Genomic DNA, 21,982 nt, shown 5'->3' with positions numbered 1-21,982 from the left:
CAAAGCATACTTGAATCTGAAGTGGATCCAATGTTTTATGATACAGGAAATAAACAGGTATTGTTGGTGCTAACCTTATCAAACACACTCTTCTTCCCCTCCTTAGATCCTTTTCTGCTCTCTTCTCCATGCTCATAACTATACTCGCGCCCTAAGGTAACTATAACTCACAACCTTTCCATGCACAGTTGTCTTATCAATAATTCTATTGCAAATGTTGCAGTGATAATATCAAAGATGCCATACAAGATCTCATCAATGTTATCATATGCAGAGTAATTACCTGTGCATGGCAAAAGCGTGAGTTATAGTTACCTTGGGGCGCGAGTTACCTTAACATGCAAGTTACAGCTATGGGAAAGAACCCTAACTAGAACTGCTAAATTTCTATGGCTTCAGAACCTAACTATAATGTATCTGTAACCTTTGTTTTTTTTCAGTGAACTTCTATATTTTTTTTTCTCAACATAAAATACATTTTAATTACTATGTGTTATTCCAACCCCCACCAAAGGCCGTGCCTACAGCCAAACCCTTCTAACCACCCAACCCCACACCATGCATGGCCTTTGGCCGTGCGCAGCACAGGTTGGCCACAGGGCCTGACTGTCAGTGGATCTGTGAGTGGGTACGCAAGTGTCTGAGTGAGTCTGAAACTGGGTGTATAGATCTATGAGTGGGTCTGAGAGGGTGCATGAGTGTGAGTGGGTGTGTGAGTGGACGCATTAGTCTAAGTGCTTGTATGAGTGAATGAATTAGTAAAAGAATAAGTCAGTGTTTTTTTTTTTTATTTCACATTTGCAAATATTTTTGCAAATAATTTGCAAAAAAACTTCAAAATTTGTGAATTTTCGTGAATACTGCGCATGGTGATGCAAAATTATTTGAAACCCAAAATTTGCACCTAAAAGACACCTATATCGCACGCCTGGGGACAAGGTATGTAGGAAGCTGGCCTGGTGTGTGGTGGGTACCTGAGATACTTACACCCTATACCAGGGATCCCCTATCACTGTAGGCAGTGTGTAGAAGCCAGGCTCTCTAGCGGTAGCTGTGGATACGCAGCCAAAGCTTGTCTAGGAGACATGCAAAGCTCATGTAATACCAGTGTAGTCACACAGCACTTACACACATGAAAGAAAACATTCAGTGTTACAAAAATAAAGGGTCTTTTAATAGGCATAGAAAGTGTTAGAAAACAGTGCAAATAGCAATAGACAATAGTGACCCTAGGGGGAGCCTACACCATTTACTAAAAAATGGAATGCTAACCTAGGACCCCCACCTAGGCAAGTGGAATGTATAGAGGGGAGTTGGCGGTACTAGGAAACCCCAAAGGTAAGTACCAGAGTGCCCCTTAGAGACCAGGAGGAAAGGAGTAAATTACTAGATTTTCCCTAAACCACCCAAAAGGAAGAAAATGCAACACCCAGAAAAGACTGCAAGAGACCAGCGGCGGATTCCTGAAGAGGAATACCTGTGGAAGAAGGGGACCAAGTCCAGAAGTCACAGAAGAGTCCAGGAGGAGTAAAAGCTAATACCCACCCAGCTGTGGATGCAGGAGTTGGTCGACGGTAGGACGAAGATAGTCAGGAATGCAGCCCTGGTGCAGACAAAGAGTTCCTGGAAGATGCAGTCGACGTCCCAGGCCAGATAGATGGTTGCAGTCGATCAGTGTAGTGGAAGAGCCACCAACAAGCCTTTGCAAAGGCAGAAGTGTGGTGAAGCAAAAGTGAAGCTGCCGGGGACCAACAAGCTCCAGGAGGACTCAACCCACAGGGGCAGTCCTAGGGGGACTGTGGTATTGTGTTAAGAATACGTAAGGAAAAAATAACTTTCATGTATTTAAAATGTATCATATTACTTGTGTAAATGTATTTCATTGTTTTACTCTTTGTTTATTTGTAACATGTTACTTGGTTTCTTCCGGCCGCCCCTGCTCCATCAATGGGACTGTTTGGAATGTTGGTGTGGACAGTTGGTGAAGGAGCAGAGCAGGAGTGGCTGGAGTTTCCTTTTCTTGGTTTAGAATAATTCTTCAATAAATACAGATGACTATTTCCTGGTTTCCTGCATCCAAATTACTTCAATTTTGGCGACGAGGGTGAAGACTTTCAGTCTGGAGGACCACGCGTCAGAGTTTATTCCACAGCAGCTGCCGTTGTAAGAAGAGAGCTATTACAGACCGGCTTTGGCTGCCTGCCAACGTTCCACGTGTCAGATTTTATTTCACCGGTACATGGAAACTCCAGCACTGTACATTATTGATTTTATTCAGGCTTTGGGTCAATTACTTGCGCAAGGAAGGACTGCTTTGGCTGTCTGCCAACGTTTCCTCTCAGATCGACACTAACGTTGCTAGGCAACACTTCGTGTCTCTACTGGCTGCTTGCCAAAGCTTCTCCGGCACAGAAAAGGATTGCCGTGTGTGTCAATTACTTGAGCAAGGAAGTGTGAGATCATTTGTTTATGAAGAGAGCTATTACAGGACTGCTTTGGCTGTCTGCCAACATTTCTTCTCAGATCAACACTAACGTTGCTAGGCAACACTTCGTGTCTCTACTGGCTGCTTGCCAAAGCTTCTCGGCACAGAAAAGGATTGCCGTGTGTATTTTGTTTGGCTGCTGGCCAAGGTTTAGCTTAGAGCATATTTTTTAAGGTTTGATTTTTGTTAACAATCTGCAGTTTCTTTTGTTTAATTGTTTATTTAAGCATTGTAAATATTTTGGAGAAAGGTTTTCTTATTTTACCTGGCTCTGCTACAAAATATATATATTACTTTTTGGTTCTATATTTTTTTTTGGGACAATTATTGTTAAAGAGGCATACATGTTTTGAGGGAATTGGAGTTTTTTTTTTTGTTGATAAATTATATTATTGTTGGAAGAAGAAAGCATGCAGAACATTGCACCACCTCCATTTTTTTTGCCTTTGCCTGGTGAACCATCTATACCGTGGAGTAAGTGGAAGAAGGTCTTTCTAACATACATTCGTGTTTGTGGGAGCAATTTGTCTGCAGACCGGAAGACTTCTGTTCTTCAACACTGTCTTGGGGCAGAAGGACAGGAAATTTTGGAGAATTTACCTGTTATCAATTCGTCAGATGGTGGAGAAGGGGATACAAACTTGAATGAGTTTGAGTTAACATTACTCAGATTAGATAGGCACTTTTTACCAAAAGTGTCAATTATATTACAGAGATTTTACTTTGGAAAATGTAAACAGGGTGAAACTGAGACAGTAGAAGATTTCGTTACAAATCTTCGCAAATTGGCGGCCCAGTGTAAGTTTGGCGACACTGTAGAGGAACGTATTAGAGACCAATTTATGTTGGAGTGCAGAAGCGACAAGATAAGAGAGGCCTTGTGGTCCAAAGGTGATCCAAATTTGGAAGAGGTTTTAATGGTCGCAAAACAAATTGAACATTCAGAACTCTGCGTGGAAGATTTAAGAAAATCAAAGAATACGTTAAAGTCTGTTCAGATTGTTGAGACGAGGTTGCCAACTAAAAAACACTCTGGTCCGTCGAAAACTAAACTGTTATGTTATAGATGTAATTCATCATCACACTTAGCCAATAGCAAAGATTGCCCAGCATTTAAGGTGTTATGTAAAAAATGTGGTAAAAAAGGGCACTTTGCTAGATGTTGTAAGTCTGGAGACAAAGGGGTGGTGAAGTTGAATGAAGTTGGTGATGGGGGCAGTGATGATAATGATGAAGAAAGATCATTCATTTTACAAGTTGTAAATGATGTAAACTGTATTGCTAAGGTACGATGTGAATATCCTATTGATGTGGTTGATGTTAATGGGGTCAAGGTTTCCATGATGATGGATTCAGGTGCAAAATTGACTCTGATTTCACAGTCAGATTTTTTAAAACATTTTGAGAACAAGGTTACTCTTCAACCCCCAGATGTTTTGCCTTTTAGTTATGGGGGAAAACCTATTGAGTTGAGAGGATATTTTGATGCTAAGATCATGTTCAAAGGGAATACCATTGAAGGGAAGATTTATGTTCCCATAGTAGGGAATACCATTTTGGGTTGGCCCCATCAGAAATTACTTAATATTGTATTGAACCCTAATGCGGTTCCACAAGTTCAGGTTCAAAAGGTCTGCTCTGGTAGTGATGATCTTATGAATGAATTTCCTGAAGTTTTTTCCGGTAAGATTGGGTGTGTAAAAGGATACAAGCACCGCATTGTGTTGAAAAAAGAAGCTATTCCTGTAGCATGTAAGGTTAGGAACATACCTTTTAGTTTAAGAGACAAGGTTAAGGTGGAACTTCAGAGATTAGAATTGGAAAATATTATTGAGAAGGTGGAAGCTGCAGAATGGGTGGCCCCAATTGTAGTTGCTTCTAAAGCCAACGGAGATATTAGGCTTTGCATAGACTTGCGAAATTTGAATAAAGAAATAGTTGAGGACAGATTTCCCTTACCTAACATTACAGAAATGATAAGTTCTTTGGGCAATGCTCGTTTCTTCACTACTTTGGATCTCAGCTCAGCTTATCATCAGGTTTCACTGTGCGAAGAATCTAAATTGTTGACTTCATTTATCACTCCTTTTGGTGTTTTTAAATTCAACAGGATGCCGTTTGGCTTATGTTCGGCGGCATCCGTTTTTCAAAGGCTGATGAATGGGTTATTAGGTGATTTGCCTTTTGTGAAATTTTTTCAGGACGATGTTCTTGTTTTTTCAGATACTTTTGAACAGCATAGAACATCTGTCAGGTGTGTGCTTAACATTTTCCGAGACAAGGGGATAACCTTAAAAAAAGAGAAGTGTAAGTTTTTTAGAACAGAAATCTCCTATCTTGGTCACATAATTTCTGCGGAAGGAGTAAAGCCTAAAGAGGAGTTAGTTCATACCATTATAAAGCTAGCAGCACCTGAAAGTAAATCTGATGTACAGTCTTTTTTGGGTATGGTGGAATTTTATGCTAAGTTCATTCCTGATTTGGCTAAAAGAACCTGTGCTATTAGGAGTTTACTTAAGAACCGATCTGAATTTAACTGGGACTCTGAGTGTCAGAGAGAATTTGAAGATTTAAAGATGGGTTTGTCTTCAGCTCAATTTCTTAATAGTTTTCAACCAGGTCTACCTTGCTCAATTACCACAGATGCATCTGAGAAAGGATTAGGATGTGTTTTAAGACAGTTTAATGAGGATAAAATTAATACAATTGCATTTGCGTCTCGTAGTTTACGTGGTGCGGAGTGTAAATATTCGACTATCGAAAAAGAGGCATTAGCAATTTTCTGGGCTGTAAGAAAATTTAAACAATTTCTGTGGGGAGTCAAGTTTGAAGTATGCACTGATCACAAACCTCTACGTGAGATCTTTGAGAAAAAGGGGTTGGATAATGTTTCGGGTCGCATTTGTAAGTGGATTGTTGGATTACAGGATTACCATTTTGATGTGAGGTATGTTCCGGGGTGTGAAAACAAAGCAGCGGACTGTTTATCTAGAATGAAGAATGTTGATTGGGATGGTTATGACTCTGATGATTCCTGGTGGGTTGACGAGGATGTTAAGGTGTGTGCTGTCACTGATGGGTGTGTTACAGAGGATGAATGGTTACAAGGAATGAAGGATGATGTAAATCTTTCCCGTGTCAGAGATTTACTTTTGGATGGACGGGTCTTAAATAAAAATGAGAATATGAGTGAGAATTATAGTAAAATTTGGCATGAATTGTCCATTCAGAATGGGATAGTATTGAGAGGAGAAAGGTTAATTCCCCCGTGTAACTTGCGTGAGCGCATCATGGATTTTGCCCATAGTGGTCATCATGGGATTTGTAAAACTAAAGAAAGACTGAGAGGAGTATACTGGTGGCCGGGTATGGACTTAAATATTGAAAGAAAAGTACGTGATTGTGTGGAGTGTAATGTTGCAGATAAGTCGTTGAAAGTTAGAACTCAACCTATGATACTCAAGAAAGCTCCTAATGAAGTGTGGGACTCAGTATCTATTGATATCCTAGGACCATTGAACTATAAATCACATTCAAAATTTGTTGTAGTTCTTATGGATGAGCTTTCTAGGTGGCCAGAGATCATGATCTCTTCAGAAGTGTCCTCTTTGACTGTGGTAGAATTTCTCACAGATGTTTTTAGTAAAGAAGGTAATCCCAGGTCCATTATGACTGATAATGGGGTTCAATTCACATCTAGACTTATGCGTGAGTTTTTAAGTAAAAGAGGGATTTTGCATAGAAAGAGTGCCTTGTACCATCCTGAGACAAATGGGATGGTGGAACGTTTTAACAGGACATTAAAGGAGACTATTCAATTGGCAAATCAGTTAGGGTGTGATTGGGAATTCATGATTAAGAAGAAGGTGGAGGAATATAGGTTCACGCCACACACTAGCACGGGCCAATCCCCTTTTGTCATGTTCAAGAAACGTATACCACATACTATGGTGTATCCTCCATGGGTTAAAGTTTATACTAAGGAACAACTCAATTATGAAATTAGGAGAGATTCAGCAAGGAGCAAACATTTGTCGTGTCAGGAGAAAAGAAAACAAGTGTATGATTTGAGGAAATCTGTAAAAGAGTTACATATTGAGGTGGGTGATTTTGTAAAGGTCAAGTTACCGGGGAAAATTACAGGAGGGCAATCTCACTTTAGTAGAGTTTTTAAAGTTATTGAAGTTTACAGTGGTGCTGTTAAATTAGAGGATGGTCGTGTGTGGAATCTCAATAGAATTGTCAAAGTCAAGTAATGTAGATGCATATATTTTTATTTTTCTGGAAGAGGAAGGTGGTGTGGTATTGTGTTAAGAATACGTAAGGAAAAAATAACTTTCATGTATTTAAAATGTATCATATTACTTGTGTAAATGTATTTCATTGTTTTACTCTTTGTTTATTTGTAACATGTTACTTGGTTTCTTCCGGCCGCCCCTGCTCCATCAATGGGACTGTTTGGAATGTTGGTGTGGACAGTTGGTGAAGGAGCAGAGCAGGAGTGGCTGGAGTTTCCTTTTCTTGGTTTAGAATAATTCTTCAATAAATACAGATGACTATTTCCTGGTTTCCTGCATCCAAATTACTTCAGGGACCCTCAGCAAGGCTCAGAGTCCAAAGGAGAAGATGCAGCCCCCACAGGAGACCCACTGGACGAGGAACCAGGAGTTACAGAGGAGCCCATGCAGCTCTACTGGAACAAGGTCCCACGCCGCAGGAGAGGCAGGCAGAGGGCTGTGCATCACAGGAAGGAGTGCTGGGGGCTAGGGCTAGACAGAGACTGGAGATCCCTTGGAGGAGATACAAACAAGCCTTGGCAGCTGCAAGAGACGCAGTGCACAGGGGTTCTGTTCTGCGTGGGAAGGCAAGGGCTAACCTCCACCAAAGTTGGACAGCTGGCTGAGAGGGCCAAGAGGACTACACTGGACCACCATCCGTGATGCAGGATCCACGCTGTTGGTCAGAGTGACTGCCTCACTCCAAGGGAGATACCTTCTTCCTTCTCATGCAGACTGAAGACTTGTCGCCCTCAGAGGATGCACAGCCAGGGAAATGTTGCAGAAGCTGGAAGGTGCTGTGGAAACTATGTTGCAAGCAGAGTCTTTGTTGTGCATGCAGATTGTGGGTTCCTGGAGGGTCCTGTCACGGTTCCAATGGCTGGAAGTCAAAGTAGAGTTTGCAGAGGAGTCCTGCTGGGATCTTGCAAACCAAATCTGAGGACCCACCCAGGTGAGAGACCCTAAATAGCCCTGAAAGGGGGACTGGTCAGGAGAGGGTTCTGACGTCACCTGCCTGACCTGGCCACTCAGATGCCCCCAGAGGGCCTGCCAACCTTGGATTCAAGATGGCAAAACCCAGGGACCCTTTGCAGGAGCTCTGGGCACCACCCCTGGGGTGGTGATGGGAGAGGGTAGTGGTCACTCCCTTTTCCGTTGTCAGTTTTGCACCAGACCAGGGAATGGAGGTTCCTAAACCGGTGTAGGCTGGTTTATGAAGAGGGCACCAAATGTGCCCTTCAAAGCATACCAGTGGGATGGGGAGGCTACCTCTCCCAAGCCATGTAACACTAATGTCCAAAGGGAGAGGGTGTTACCCCTCCTCTCCCAAAGGAAATCCTTTGTTCTGCCTTCCTGGGCTTGAGCTGTTCAAGCAGCAGGAGGGCAGAAACCTGTCTGAGTGGTGGCAGCAGCTTGGGCTGCCCGGAAAACCCCAGAAGAGTGGTAGGAGCAATGCTGGGTGTCCTCTAAGAAGCCCCTAAAGTGGACGGAACCATACTTCCAATACTGGCAAAAGTATTGGGGTATGATTATGACATGTTTGATACCAAACATGCCTAGGTTCAGAGTTACCATTATGTAGCTGGACTTAAGTAGTGACCTGGACAGTCGCATAATAGTGAGATTAGCTGAGCCTCAATGGGCCAGTAATTGGCTTGATTGTGGGGGGACGGCAGTTAAGCACAGCCCCACTTGCACCTGGAATAAACTGTGTGTGCCCTGTCTCCTCAAAATAGGGCTAACGACCCTGTATTGTCAGTGCAGCCAGCTTAGAGCCAGGGGAGGCTGGAAACTCTCAGAACTTCAAAGAACCTTTCCAAAAACTTCTCCCACCTTGTGGGAGCAGGGCATCGGGGTATAAAAATAGGGCTGTCAGACCCACTCTTCTGTTCACTACTTGACCTTCGGGAGGAGTCTGAGGACGACCTCCTGCTGTGACCTAATGTGCACTCTGCCAGACTGCTGCTGTACTTAGAAGGACTACTTTGCTGCCTGGAGCTTGCCTTGAACCCTCTGACGCCAGCCCTGCTTTTGAACCCTACATCCACATCTGCACCCAGGACTTCCAAAAGTCACTCCAGTCATGACAGGCTGCAGTCACAAAGGCAGGAAAATTCGAACTTTCTAAAAGTGGCATTTTGAAACTTGTAAAGACAAATTCAACTTTTCTACTAAAGAGAGTTTCTCATTACAAGTTCATAGGTACCAAACATGACCTATCTAATTCCTCTCAATCAGGAATTACAGCTTATTAAATGTAATAAGGAATCCCTGATTTTATCCTATGAGGGTGGTAGGCCTTAAAGCAGTGAAAAACTAATTTGGGAGTTTTTCACTACTAGGACATGTAAAAACTTAAGGTACAGTCACTACCTTTCTTTTACACATCACCCTGCCCTATGGGCTACCTAGGGCATACCATAGGGTGACTTATATCTAACAAAAAGGGGATTTTATGGCTTGGCAAAGGTTTTAAATGCCAAGCCGGCATGGCAGTGGCAAAACTGCATTCAGGCTGCAATGGCAGGCCTAGAAAACGTGGAGGGCTACTTAAGTGAGTGGCACAATAAGAGCTGCAGCCCCACTGGCAGGGGTATGTAATTTAATAAAGTATTTACTTGTCCATGGGACAGGTTGCTTCTTAAATCTACTTGTCCTGTAAAAAAATCGACTTGTCCCTTTGATGCTATGTAGTGCAATGACAAATTTTGGCAGCAATCCCATTATGTAAGCACTCTGATAATAGCCTCTATGATTAGGCCAGGGCTACTACTATAGTAAGGCTTGAATACTTGCAGTTTCAATCCCTACTAACAATTTATTTTGGCACTTTTCTGCAGATCTACATACTGGGGCTGGAGGAAGCAGTAGTAGTTCCAGGGCTGGAATGGCTTTGAGTCTGCAAACCTACTAACTTGTATGTTTTAAGGGTTTTCACCAGCTCTTCTCGAATCGTTTCCCATAATAAGAAAGGTTGGAAGTTTACTCCTGACAATGGCAGAAGTAGAGGTTCTTTCAGAGTTGGGAAAAAAAAGTGGTTGGAGGGAAAGTGAACTTGTAAATGCTCAATATATTTTCACATGAGCTAATCTACACATGCATATCTGCTTGTGCTAAAATACAGTCAAAAAATATTTTCTAGGAGTACGATTTCCTGGTCTACTTCTGTAAGTTCTTGTGCATTCATGAACACCACTAATTCAAAGACCAATATCATGGGTGCATTTTTGTGACTTTTTTTTTTTTTTTTTTTTTTTTAACAATTGGGTCCCTAATTAGGTCTGGCATTAACAAGGACATTTTGTTTTTATTAAAGTTCTATTTCTCTCTCTATCAGCTGGCTTTATTGTGAATGATCGCATTCTGCGCTTCCACAAGGAGCATATTGGCATACAAAGTAGTTTTGTTCAGTGCAAGGAACTACTGTGCAGATCAGTGCAGGGTCCCCCGCAAATAATGTGGAGGCTCCCCCCTAACCCCCTCCCGCCCCCCCACCAGACTCACTCAGGGTAGGTGCTTTGCTTAGTGAGTTCCCTGTAGGGGGGCTGCAGGGCCTTTGTTACGCCACTGGTGGCAATGTGTGCTTTTTGAGAACTATTTTTTTTTTCTTTTTGCCAGAGTTTGTTACAATGGTGATGGCTGACAACTCCCACAACAATAAAGTGTTACAAAAGCCATGTCAAAACAAGACATGCATTGACAAAAACAAAACAAATATCAGATCGGTTGGCTTTGCCAGTGCTGGTTTATTTTCATGCTTCCTACAATCTTTTCGAAAATGGTTACACTGATTTTCCATCAGGAATATTTTTGGAAAATACCAGCATGCATCAACACATTTTACTAAATGACACTTCAGAGAAACAGCACCAAAAATGTCATAGTAGCGAAACATTTTTTTTCCTACTTGCATTTTTTCTGAACATTTTATTTTGAAAGCAAAGAATCATAACTCTTGTTTAAAAGCTGCTGCAAATATTTGCATTCAATCAGAGAGCATCCTGGGAGTATTATACTTAGCGTCATATTGTTAAACGTTTCAAACATGTAAAAAAAAAAAAATCTGTAACCACTGTCAGTAGTGCACTGTGACCTTAAAACGTTCCTAACAATGAAGGGTTTTCATTAATGAATCATAAATACAAGTTCGAACAGCATTAACATCACATCACCTCAACTGCAGACAGTTCCTTCTGTCTAAACTGGCAGCCAAAGGGTTTGTGCTGCAGGGGGTTGGGCCTCCTTGTCCCAAGGAAAAGATAAACATGAAAACTTGTTGCCCTTGACCCCAAACAATATGTCCTGGGCGTCTGGCAATAGGAATTCCACATCGCTGCCACTGGTAGCATTTAATGTACATGCCCTAGATATATGGAATGCAAATCTACAAGGGACTTGCAAGTAAATTAGATATGCCAATCAGGTAAATGTCAGTTGCACCATATTTTAAGAAGAGAGCACAAGCGCGAGCACAGTAAAGTGCACAGAGTCCTAATGCCAACAAGAAAAAATATCCAGGAAAAATATGAGGAGGAAGGCAAAAAAGATTGGGGGTGACCCTGAAGAGGGCCATTTCCAACACAAAAGCCAGGATACACTAAACAATACCTTGATGGATGTTCCTGCTTAGGTGATAGAACGTAGACAGTAACCCTCAGGAGTCACTCTGGCTAGGTCGTGGTATGGGTTCAAGATGGTGGGAGCCTGTTATGTCCCTTCAGCTCGTAACAGGAGGCCAGCAAACTAGCCATTACAGTCACTTCTGAAACACCTGGGTGCAGATGTAGATGCAGGGCTGGTCTGAGGGATCAAGTTTGGCCCCAGGCAACAAAACAGTCCTTCCAGGTACAGCAGCAGTCTGGCAGAGTTCACACAGCAGTGCAGGTCACAGCAGCAGGCAGTCCTCAGAGTCCTTCCGCAGGTCCAGTAGTGAACTGAAGAGTGGGTCTGAGAGCCTTATTTGTATACCCTGCTCCCAGAAGGTGGGAGAATTTCCGGAAAGGTTCTTTGAAGTTCTGGGAGTTTCCCGCTTCCCCTGCCCTTGCTCCAAGCTGCCCTGACAATACAGGGAACCTTGTCCTAGTGTGAGGAAACAGTGCACATCTTATTCAGGTGCAGGTAGGGCTGTGCTTATGCCCGCTAACCCCCCCCTCAATCAAGCCAGTTAATGGTGTTTGAGGCTCAGCTAATTTCATTATTGAGTAACTGTCTGGGAGGAATTCACAAAGTCTGTCAGCTACACCCAGTCAAGTGACCCAAGACAGGCTGCAGGCACAAAGGGCTAAGGGCAGGGAAATGTCAACTTTCTAAAAGTGGCATTTTCAAACTTGTAATGATACATGTGACTTTAACATTAAAAAATGTTTATCATTACAAGTTCATAGGTACCAAAAATGATGCATCTACTGCGTCTCTCTTAGGAATTACAGCTTATAAAATATAATAAGGAATCCTCAATGTTATCCTATAAGAGGGATCGGCCTCACAGTAGTTGATCAGTATAGGGAAAGGTGCGGAAGACATTGTGACACGAAGGGTTAATTAGCTTGAGCTGTGTAGATGAGCGTGATGCCTGCTGAAACCCCAGAACAACGTGGAAAAGTTCATGATGTTATTTTCAAGCTTGTTTGTGTAGGAATCTCCATCTCAACCTTGAGAACGAGAGTGCAGGGAGAGGACGGAATGAAAACAAAGGCTGGGGAAGGGCAGAGCAGCCAAGAGACAAATGCTGATAACATAGCTAGAAAATGCCAGAAAGAGATAGAATCCAAGCTTCAAGTTATTTAAGCACTGAAGTGCAGGTGAGGGATTTGAAGCTCACAGATGGGGTTGTGAAAGCTGCCATGGCCCAGCGCCGCCTCCCTGTGTGCTGTTCAGAGACCGTGACGCTTGAGGGGGAGAGAGGTCCAAGCAGGCGGTAGAGGGCTTCCCAGCATTTCGTGGACTAAGTTAAGTTCCACACAGGGTTGAAAGGCCTTTGTTTCTCTGCTCTATTATTGTGATTGATTATTATGCTTGCACTGTGGTTATAATCTGAAGTATTCAGCTCGTTTATATTTTGCTTTCTGAACATCGTAGTGTGAGCCTGCTGCAGTCATTGAAACGTGCAATTTGGTCTGCAGTAAATCAAAGCTTATCTGAAGTATTCAACTCATTTATATTTTGCTTCCTGAACTTCGTAGTATGATGCATTTTGGTATACTGTTAATCAAAGCTTATATCTGTCAATGAACTCTTTGCTTATATATATGCATAGATGCTCTTTGTAGTGTACTCATATATAAATAGATGCTTTTCATTGCTATTCTTATTCTACTGAAATTCTATTAAAGGTAAATTGCATTCATAATTGGCATGTGGTCCTTCATTGAGCATCCTTATTGACTTTTACCTAACAGGTGTCAACCAGTCACCTGGATAAGACAGTAGTGAACAACAAATTTGGTAGTTTTTCACTACCAGGACATATAAAACTTAAAAGTACATGTCTTACCTTTTAATTACACATCACCCTGCCCTATGGGCTGCCTAGGGCCTACCTTAAGGGTGACTTATATGTAACGAAAGGGGGGTATATGGCTTGGCAAGATATTTTAAATGCCAAATCAAAATGGCAGTGTGACACGGTATTCAGGCTGTAATGGCAGGCCTGGGGCAAGTTTTAGAGGGCCGCTTAACTGGGTGGAACAATAAGGACTGCAGGCCCACTGGTAGCATTTAATCTACTTGGCCCTGGGTATATGGTATACCATTCTACAAGGGACTTGCAAGTAAATTAAATATGCTAGTTAGGTATATGCCAATTGTCTCATGTTTTAAGGAGTGAGCACATGCACTTTAGCTCTAGTTAGCCGTGGTAAAGCGCACAGAGTCCTAAGGCCAACAAGAACAACTATCCAGCATAAATAGGAGGAAGGCAAAAAGTCTGGGGGTGACCCTGAAGAGAGATCCATTCCCAAAACCCTTGAACTCTAAAAACCCCTTTATATCCTTTATCACCCTGAACCATTATCCATCCCATAGCCCATAAATCCCCACCTTTCTCAAACGGAATAATAACCATTTAAATAAATACCTATGCAGTAAAGTGCAGCGTAGTAAAGTACTAAAAAAGGCCTTTGTGCTACTTACCCGAGTGGTAACATTATATGTGGTAACATTTTTGGGGGGTGAAGATCGATTGGGAAAGATTGCATACCAATAATACTGATAAAAACAATAATCAGTTTTGATAGAGCTGTTTCTATCCATCTGTTACTATAACTGACTCCAGATGAATGAAGGACTTCATGTTCTGCTGGAATTTGAACATATCTTTAGATCAGTGTAGGCATAAGTGTCAAACATTAAACACCTGAGTCATCACGTCAAGGTTTCTTTAATTAGGTAATAAGTACACTGTTTCCTTAACATCATAGTTGTTTGCTGCTCTGGCCATTTTCTAAGACAAAGAATGTAAAACACAATGTAAGAAATATCTCCACTACTTTTGTGAGCTGAGGAGATGGCTCAGATATAATTTCCAATATGGGCCTCATTTTAGTGATTGGTGGTGTCACCCTTCAAATCATGCTCTCATGGCATTTTTGTACACTTCTTTCTAGGATTAGACAAATAGCTGTATTTTTGCCACCTAGAAGAATAGCATTTAGTTTTGTAATTTCTTTCACTGTACTTTCTTACCAAAACATTTCTGTATCAGCTCCAACTGTTAAAGAAGCTGGTGTTACTCTTCTGTTTTACTTTGCAAATTCTCTATCAGAGTACGGTTACTGAAAGTAGGCTAACTGAACTAAGCAGCAGTTGCAACTACTGAATGCAGTCTGCGATGAAGACCTACTAAACCTTCATCAGAGATCTAACCTTTGAATCTGACAAAAAGGGGCAATGATAATGATAGATTCTTAAAAAGATGTCTCAGGCTGTTTTTCATGATGAACTGATGAGATCTTGCAGATGTTTTCTGGACTGGATTCAGTGTGTAAAAGAACATTCCTGTAGTGGAGATGCTCAAAGTAGAGGTATTTGCACATCCTAAGAGGCTATATATTTGTCCCAAGGACCATGGTCAGTAAGCCTTCTGTGCATCTGTTTCCTGTTGTAAAGTAAACTTCCTGCTCTTGATATAAGTCTTCTTCATTTGGGTACTTTGAAGAAGTCGGTTTATTATTATCCTCTTTGCAGCACGTGGCCAGGGAACAAATCCTACTCAGACTGTGGTGCTGGTTTCACTTTTTTCCCCCATCACACTTTGTGAAGAAACAAAGTATGATTTATGAAGCTGATTTGCTTCTCAAATCGAACTAGCTTTGCAAGACTTTTTTTTATTTTTTTAGTATTTAGTATTTGTCTGTGCATGATTATTTGCTGTGAAAAGGCAATGACTTCCTTTGTGCTAGTGAAACCTATTAAACTGTTCAGTTCTACTTTAATGCTTTAGTTACGTTAAAACGTAGAAAATATAGTATCATATGTACTATATCTAGTATGTATGGTACTAGTACCAACAACACACACTAGCTTAATATTACGAGCTAAAGTTATTAAATCTAGTTATAATCGTTAAAACCAATCAGCTATGTGCAATGTTTTAACAATACCCGGACTGATTACAGTCATTTTTAAATTATGTCTTATGAGTCTAAAAGCCATAAAAGATCAGGTTGTTGCCCTATGCCTAAAGGAGCTAATATGCATTAGCCACTGCAATTTTGGGAATATACTTTCTTCTATAGCTGTTCAAATCGTGTGAATTAATTTAATACCTAGTCTTGTCCATTAAGTTTGTAAAATGTGTGATACAGAAACGTATAGAAGCTATACAGGCACCAGTCAGGTTTTCATAGCAATTTAATGCCATATGCCTTCAGATAAGGTTTTGGTTGTTACATTTATTAAATGTTTAGATCAAATATTTGGCATGACCGTTAAATTAAAGAAATTGAAAATGCATTAGTTTGCTCCATTTCATCAATATGCTTCAAGAGAGAAAAGCATAATCAATGAATTTAACAAAACAATGAACTGAGGATCATTTGCCTTCATTTGATGTTGAGCCACAAATATATTGCAGACAAGACATTGTTCAGATAAATTTGGCCCCGCGGGCCAATTTCTTTTTGCTTGACTGAATATCCGGATTCCCTCATCACAATCTTCTCTGCTGCAGGCTTTTTGAATTAGGGATAGGAGGTTCAGACCTGTCTTGGCTCTCTGCCTTTCTTAAAGGAAGATCTTTTCAAGTTTTGGATCAAGCCTTTTTGTCTGAGATTTTTCCATTGACTTGTGGAGTCCCTCAGGGCTCCTCCCTGAGTCCGACTCTTTTCAACGTTTATCTATCCCCACTGGCTAAAGTGATTGCTCCTTATAACTTTTCCTTGGTCACCTATACCGACGATACCCAGCTTGTGGTATCGCTATCTAGCTCTGGGGACTCATCCGCGGCCAATCTTTCTTGCTGTATGAAGGACATTGGAGACTGGATGATTCAATCTAAACTTAAATTTAATGATGGAAAATCTGAAGTTATTGTCTTAGGTAATGGTTCTCCAGCCTCCCCCCTCTCATCGTACTCAGAAGCTTTTAACAATCTTCCTCCTCCCAAAGCTCAGGTAAAAAGCCTTGGCTTCTGGTTGGATTTTTGCTTGACTATGGATTTTCAAGCTAACAAAGTCTCTTCTACATGTTTTGGCCTCTTAAGAGTCCTTAGGAAGATCTTTAACCTTCTACCTTCCACGGCCAGAAGAATCCTTATTCAAACCCTGATTCTTTCCCGCCTTGACTACGGGAACTGTCTGTTTCTCAGTTCCCCAGCCTCTGTGATAAAGAAGTTGCAGACAGTGCAGAATGCAGCAGCCAGGCTTCTCACTGATCTTCCCAGACATCTGTCTGCGAAGCCGGCTTTTTCAATACTCCACTGGCTCCCTATCAAGCAGTGCATTCATTTTAAAGCCTTGTGCATTGTTCACAGGGCTCTCCATGATAAGGTTCCGATGTTCTTTAGAAAATGGATCCTTGTCTACTCCCCCTCCAGAAGTCTGAGATCTTCTTCCTTCCGACATGTTAATATCTCTCGGTTCAAGAGAGCCTGGGGAGCCAACTCCTTTTCCATCAAGGCTGCCTGCCTTTGGAATGCTCTTCCCTCTGAGCTCCGTCATGAACCCTCAGAGCGGCTTTTTAGTAAGAAACTAAAAAATATCCTTTTTTATTGCTCATTTCTCTGGATCTTCCTTGTCTCTGGCAGTAGTCATGTTATGTTAGCGCTGGGATGCCTTAGGGTAACTACGCGCTCCTTAAGTCCATAAAACTAAACTAAAACTAAACAGTACAATTGCCCATAAATGTTTACAGCGATTCGATGAAATCTAAAGCAACAATGGCATTACAATATCACAGATTTCAAAGCCTTGATTGACAAAGGTATCCGTTACAACACAAAATTAGGACACTTAGTGTGAGTGTCTTCTCCCAGCAATATGAACATATACCACATCTAATGAACAGATTTATTAGTAACTTAGTTATAGACTGGCCTAAAGCTCATAGCCAGCACACAATTCCCTCTTAAGGAATTCTGCTTTATGAATCTTTGTCAATTCCAAAATGGCAGACATGTTACTTTAGGTAAGTACAAGAGAGCAAAGCAGATGAAAAATAAATACTAGGTGGCCAATGTGTCTGGTGTTGGCTGCCAGTATTTTAGCTTTGCCATGGGTTTTGTTAATTATTTTTGCTGGATGCGCTGCCAGATTCTCCTGAATAGATATTTGTATAAAAAAAAAAGATACATGGCTAAAAGCAAAACCATTTTTGGTCTCTAAAAACACACATTGCCATTTTAGGGTTTGGCAATGAAGGTAACTATTTAAGTGCAGATGTAAATTTTGTGAAAGCGCACAATGCCATCATTCACAATGGCTGAACTGTCTTGACTCTCTGCTCATGCTGTATACTATAGTGGCCAGACGAAAATGTGAATGACAACAGTCAGACAAAGGATGGAGCGTGATGGCTAAGAGCACAACAGGTGAGTGAGTATATTACTAAATATAATAGTAAAATCAAAAGGTCTTCGCTAATGACAGACATAGTAACATTTTAAATAGGTGAGGTGTAGTCCTAATTTCCGTTTCATTGCAGACCAGGAATCCTAAAACACCAATCATAAAGGAAAGTATGAGATTTAAATGAATCCAATTTTTAATGCCTGTATATACTATATACCTTTAGGAGTGCTTACATACAACAGACCAATGCATTGAAAGGTTATATGTTTAAGTTTAAAAGGTGAAAATTCAAAAGGTAATGCACATGACAAATTAACATATGAAATAGGAAGTTTATTTTAATCTGGCTAATGTCACTAAAAATGAGGACTGCTGTGAGCAAAGATAAATGACTGAAGAGCTCAAAATAACTGATTTGAAAAATAAACTGTTTCAACCAAAGAGTGTTAAAGGTAAAAGCAACTGAAAAGTTAGGGGTATAAAAATATTGATACACTATTTACTGTAGAAAGGGCAAAGTGCAAGAGTACTCGTGGCATAACTTGGAAAAGCTGTACTGCTTTACACTGTTTGGTTTTGCTAGCATGGTTCGTATTTTTAGGCAGGGTAACTTGACATTCTAAAAATCCTCCGGAAGTGCCCTATGATCTTGTAGCACTGTGCAGCACAGTCAAGAATGTACTTGCTATGGAATGAACCAAATAATATTTCTAGTACAAATTTAGGGTGGTACTGCCGCCCACACCCATGCCTGATGTGATTGGTGGATACAGGCCTGTAACTGCACCTCTGGTGTATTGGCAGACTATCAGTCGTCATCTGTGAAATACAACCCATTCTCGATAATGTACATTTTCCACATCTAAAGTACATGGGACACTGGAGTATATGTGTGTCATTTGTATTTGACTAGATGACTACGCACCAGATGAACAGCTTATATTCCAATAGTGATTCACAGTGAAAATTCCGACAGGGAGCCAATCTGCATGGTGGGAGTGGGGGTCTCTTTGCATGGTGCTTTTGTAGTCTGTGAAGAAAATTGATTTCAACCGCAAGTTTCAGCATTCACTGCAGATACTAAATGTAGAGTCAATTCTATATCAGTACCGAAGGCGAGGATAAGGCATACCTTTCTCTACTTTATTACATCCAGCTGCATTAAACATTCAAAACAAAAACTACATTTCCCAAGGGTACTAGGGAAAACTAACATCAAGATGACCAATCAGGTTGCATCCATTCCTTCAACTACTAGAGTGTCATTCACCACTTGCTGAGGAACGGTGAGAAGCGTGCGGCAGGTCGCTTACCGGGGCTGAAATGCATTGTTTAGTTAACTTGAGATCTACAGAACCACTGTCTGGAGCAGAACACCCGTTTTACAGGTAAGGTCAAGTTTAAAAACGGGACTGGCCCAGACCAATATCAATCCCTAAGAATAAAAGGGAGCTCTAGTCCCAGGGCTGCAGGGCTCGATCAATAAGCCCTTTCAGGGCAACACTCTACAGGGGACATCCCTACTTTATAATTTCACTAACCTGTTTGAAAACTTCAGTATGGAGAACATTAATGACTACTACAAAGAGGAGGAGGAGAAGGAGGAGGAGGATACGTACCTTCCTACTAATGATCAGTTCTGTAAAATAATGGATGTCTCCATTTATAAGGCGGTCTCACAGGTGGTTGCACCCCAGAAGAGGAAAATTCGGCAATTCCGGGTCCAGTGGCAAAAACCCCTTGAACAGAGGGAAGACTCCCAAGGGCCCCAGGACTCCTTACCTCCAGGGGAATCGACCACACCAATCGTAGACTCCAAACGCAAGTACGCTCAGAAGACAGGAGTTTATGTAGATGCCTTTGCGTGCCTAAAAAAGGCTTTTACAAATTCCCAGGCCTTCGTCTCTACTACCAGTGACCTAAGCCACAGGAAAGGTCCCTCCTATATTTCTGATTCGCCCACTCCAAGGCAACCGGATGACTCACCTCATACTTCTGATGAGGATGGGGATAAAGGCAGACCTTGGGGACCTTCTGGAGCCCTCCCAAACGAGGGATCTAACAATCTGGACCCTGACCCAAAAGAGTCAAATTCAGACAATGCTAAACTCTGACGGGCTCCTACATCCACGACAGGAGGAATGGACACCTGCCCATAGGGCGGCATCCTATATAGCTGCTAGATTGCGTAAGCTTTTAGACAAAGAAGTACAGAGCTGTCTTAGAGCCGAACACTATAGACCACTGTTGAGGGAAAGCAGCCCTTACCCCTGAGGTAGATGCAAAAAAATGGCAACTTTTCTGGCCACGTTTATCAAAGATCTGAAGAAGGGCATCAATAGATCTTGGTGAGCATGCCGCGATAAACTGCTGGATATCATTGGTCCACTGGCAAAAATTCTTGATATCCGGAGGACGCAAAGGTCTCCAGCTCCTTTTTATACCCTGAGGGACTTTCGGGTTTGGGTTCCGAGAGATAACATATTTTTAGGAAATGCAAATTGCGCAATTTCTACAAAGAGGCGCAGGTCTCTATTGATAAAGATAGATCTGAAGTAGGGGGAACTATTGACGTCAGACGCAGGCCCCATTGCGAAGGGTAACCTTTTTGGTGACCCTTTCATGAAAGAAGTAGGTAAATTTGTAAATACATCTGGCTAGTTAGATAAGTCTCAGTTTTCAATGAAGCTATTTTCGCGCCCTGGTCGTGGAAGGGGGCGCTCGACCAGCTGCATATCTTAAATCAAATCAAAAACATTTATAAAGCGCGCTACTCACCCGTGAGGGTCTCAAGGCGCTAGGGGAAGGGGGGTTGCTGCTGCTCGAATAGCCAGGTTTTCAGCTGCCTCTGGAATGCAGGGTGGTCCTGAGGTTGGCGGGGAGGGAGTTCCATGTCTTGGCCGGCAGGTAGGAGAAGGATTTCCCACCTGCCGTGGTGCGGCGGATGCGAGGGACGGCGGCGAGTGCGAGGTTGGCGGAGCGAAGTTGACGGGTGGGCGTGTAGAAACTGAGGCGACGGTTGAGGTATTCGGGTCCCTTGTTGTGGAGGGCTTTGTGTGCGTGGGTGAGGAGCCGGAAGGTGATCCTTTTGTTGACGGGAAGCCAGTGCAGGTGTCTCAGGTGGGCGGAGATGTGGCTGTTGTGGGGTATGTCGAGGACGAGGCGGGCGGAGGCGTTTTGTATTCGCTGCAGACGTTTCTGGAGTTTAGCGGTGGTTCCTGTGTATAGGGTGTTTCCGTAGTCCAGGCGGCTTGTGACGAGGGCGTGGGTTTTTCTGGTGTCGGCGGGGATCCAGCGGAAGATCTTTCGGAGCATGCGGAGAGTGAGGAAGCAGGAAGATGATACGGTGTTGACTTGTTTGGTCATGGTGAGAAGCGGGTCCAGGATGAATCCGAGGTTGCATGCGTGGTCTGAGGGGGTAGGTGCGGTGCCTAGGGCCACCAAGAGTCGTCCCAGGCGGATGGGGTGTTTCCGAGGCTGAGGACTTCCGTTTTTTCTGAGTTCAGTTTCAGACGGCTGAGTTTCATCTATTCGGCGAAATCTTTCATTCCATCTTGCAGGTTGGTCTTGGCACCAGTGGGGTCCTTGGTGAGGGAAAGTATCAGCTGAGTGTCGTCTGCATAGGAGGTGATGTTGATGTGTTTGCGTACGATGTCGGCGAGGGGGCTCATGTAGACATTGAAGAGAGTCGGGCTGAGCGAGGAGCCTTGTGGGACACCGCAGATGATCTCGGTGGGGTCTGAGAGGAACGGAGGGAGGTAGACTCTTTGGGAGTGGTTAGAGAGGAAAGAGGTGATCCAGTCCAGGACCAGTCCTTGGATACCGGTGGAGCGCAGACGGGATATTAGGGTTTGGTGGCAGACTGTGTTGAAGGCAGCCGAGAGGTCGAGAAGGATGAGGGCGACTGTTTCTCCGTTGTCCATCAGAGTTCTGATGTCATCTGTGACTGAGATGAGGGCGGTTTCTGTGGTTGGCTCGGAATCCAGACTGGGAGGGGTCGAGTAGGTTGTTGTCTTCAAGGAAATTGGTCAGTTGCTTGATGACAGTCTTCTTGATGACTTTGGCAGGGAAGGGGAGGAGCGAGATGGGGCGGAAGTTCTTCAGGTCGCTGGGGTCCGCCGTAGGTTTCTTCAGGAGGGCGTTGACTTCCAAGTCTCCTACAGAAGTACAGGCCCCTGCAGAGGTCAGTGGCAAGATATGGCCAACTTTGGAAC

At 42.6% G+C, this 21,982-nt stretch overlaps 1 protein-coding gene across 7 annotated transcripts in view; it reads right to left on the bottom strand.

Moving 5' to 3' along the window:
- PALS2 (protein associated with LIN7 2, MAGUK p55 family member) overlaps nt 1-21,982 on the bottom strand; it is a 704,871-nt gene that overhangs the window by 111,890 nt on the left and 570,999 nt on the right. The window lies entirely within an intron of this gene.

The sequence above is a fragment of the Pleurodeles waltl genome, chromosome 10 (assembly GCF_031143425.1).
Source record: "Pleurodeles waltl isolate 20211129_DDA chromosome 10, aPleWal1.hap1.20221129, whole genome shotgun sequence".
Lineage (NCBI taxonomy): Eukaryota > Metazoa > Chordata > Amphibia > Caudata > Salamandridae > Pleurodeles > Pleurodeles waltl.
This window is presented reverse-complemented; position numbering and strand designations above follow the sequence as displayed.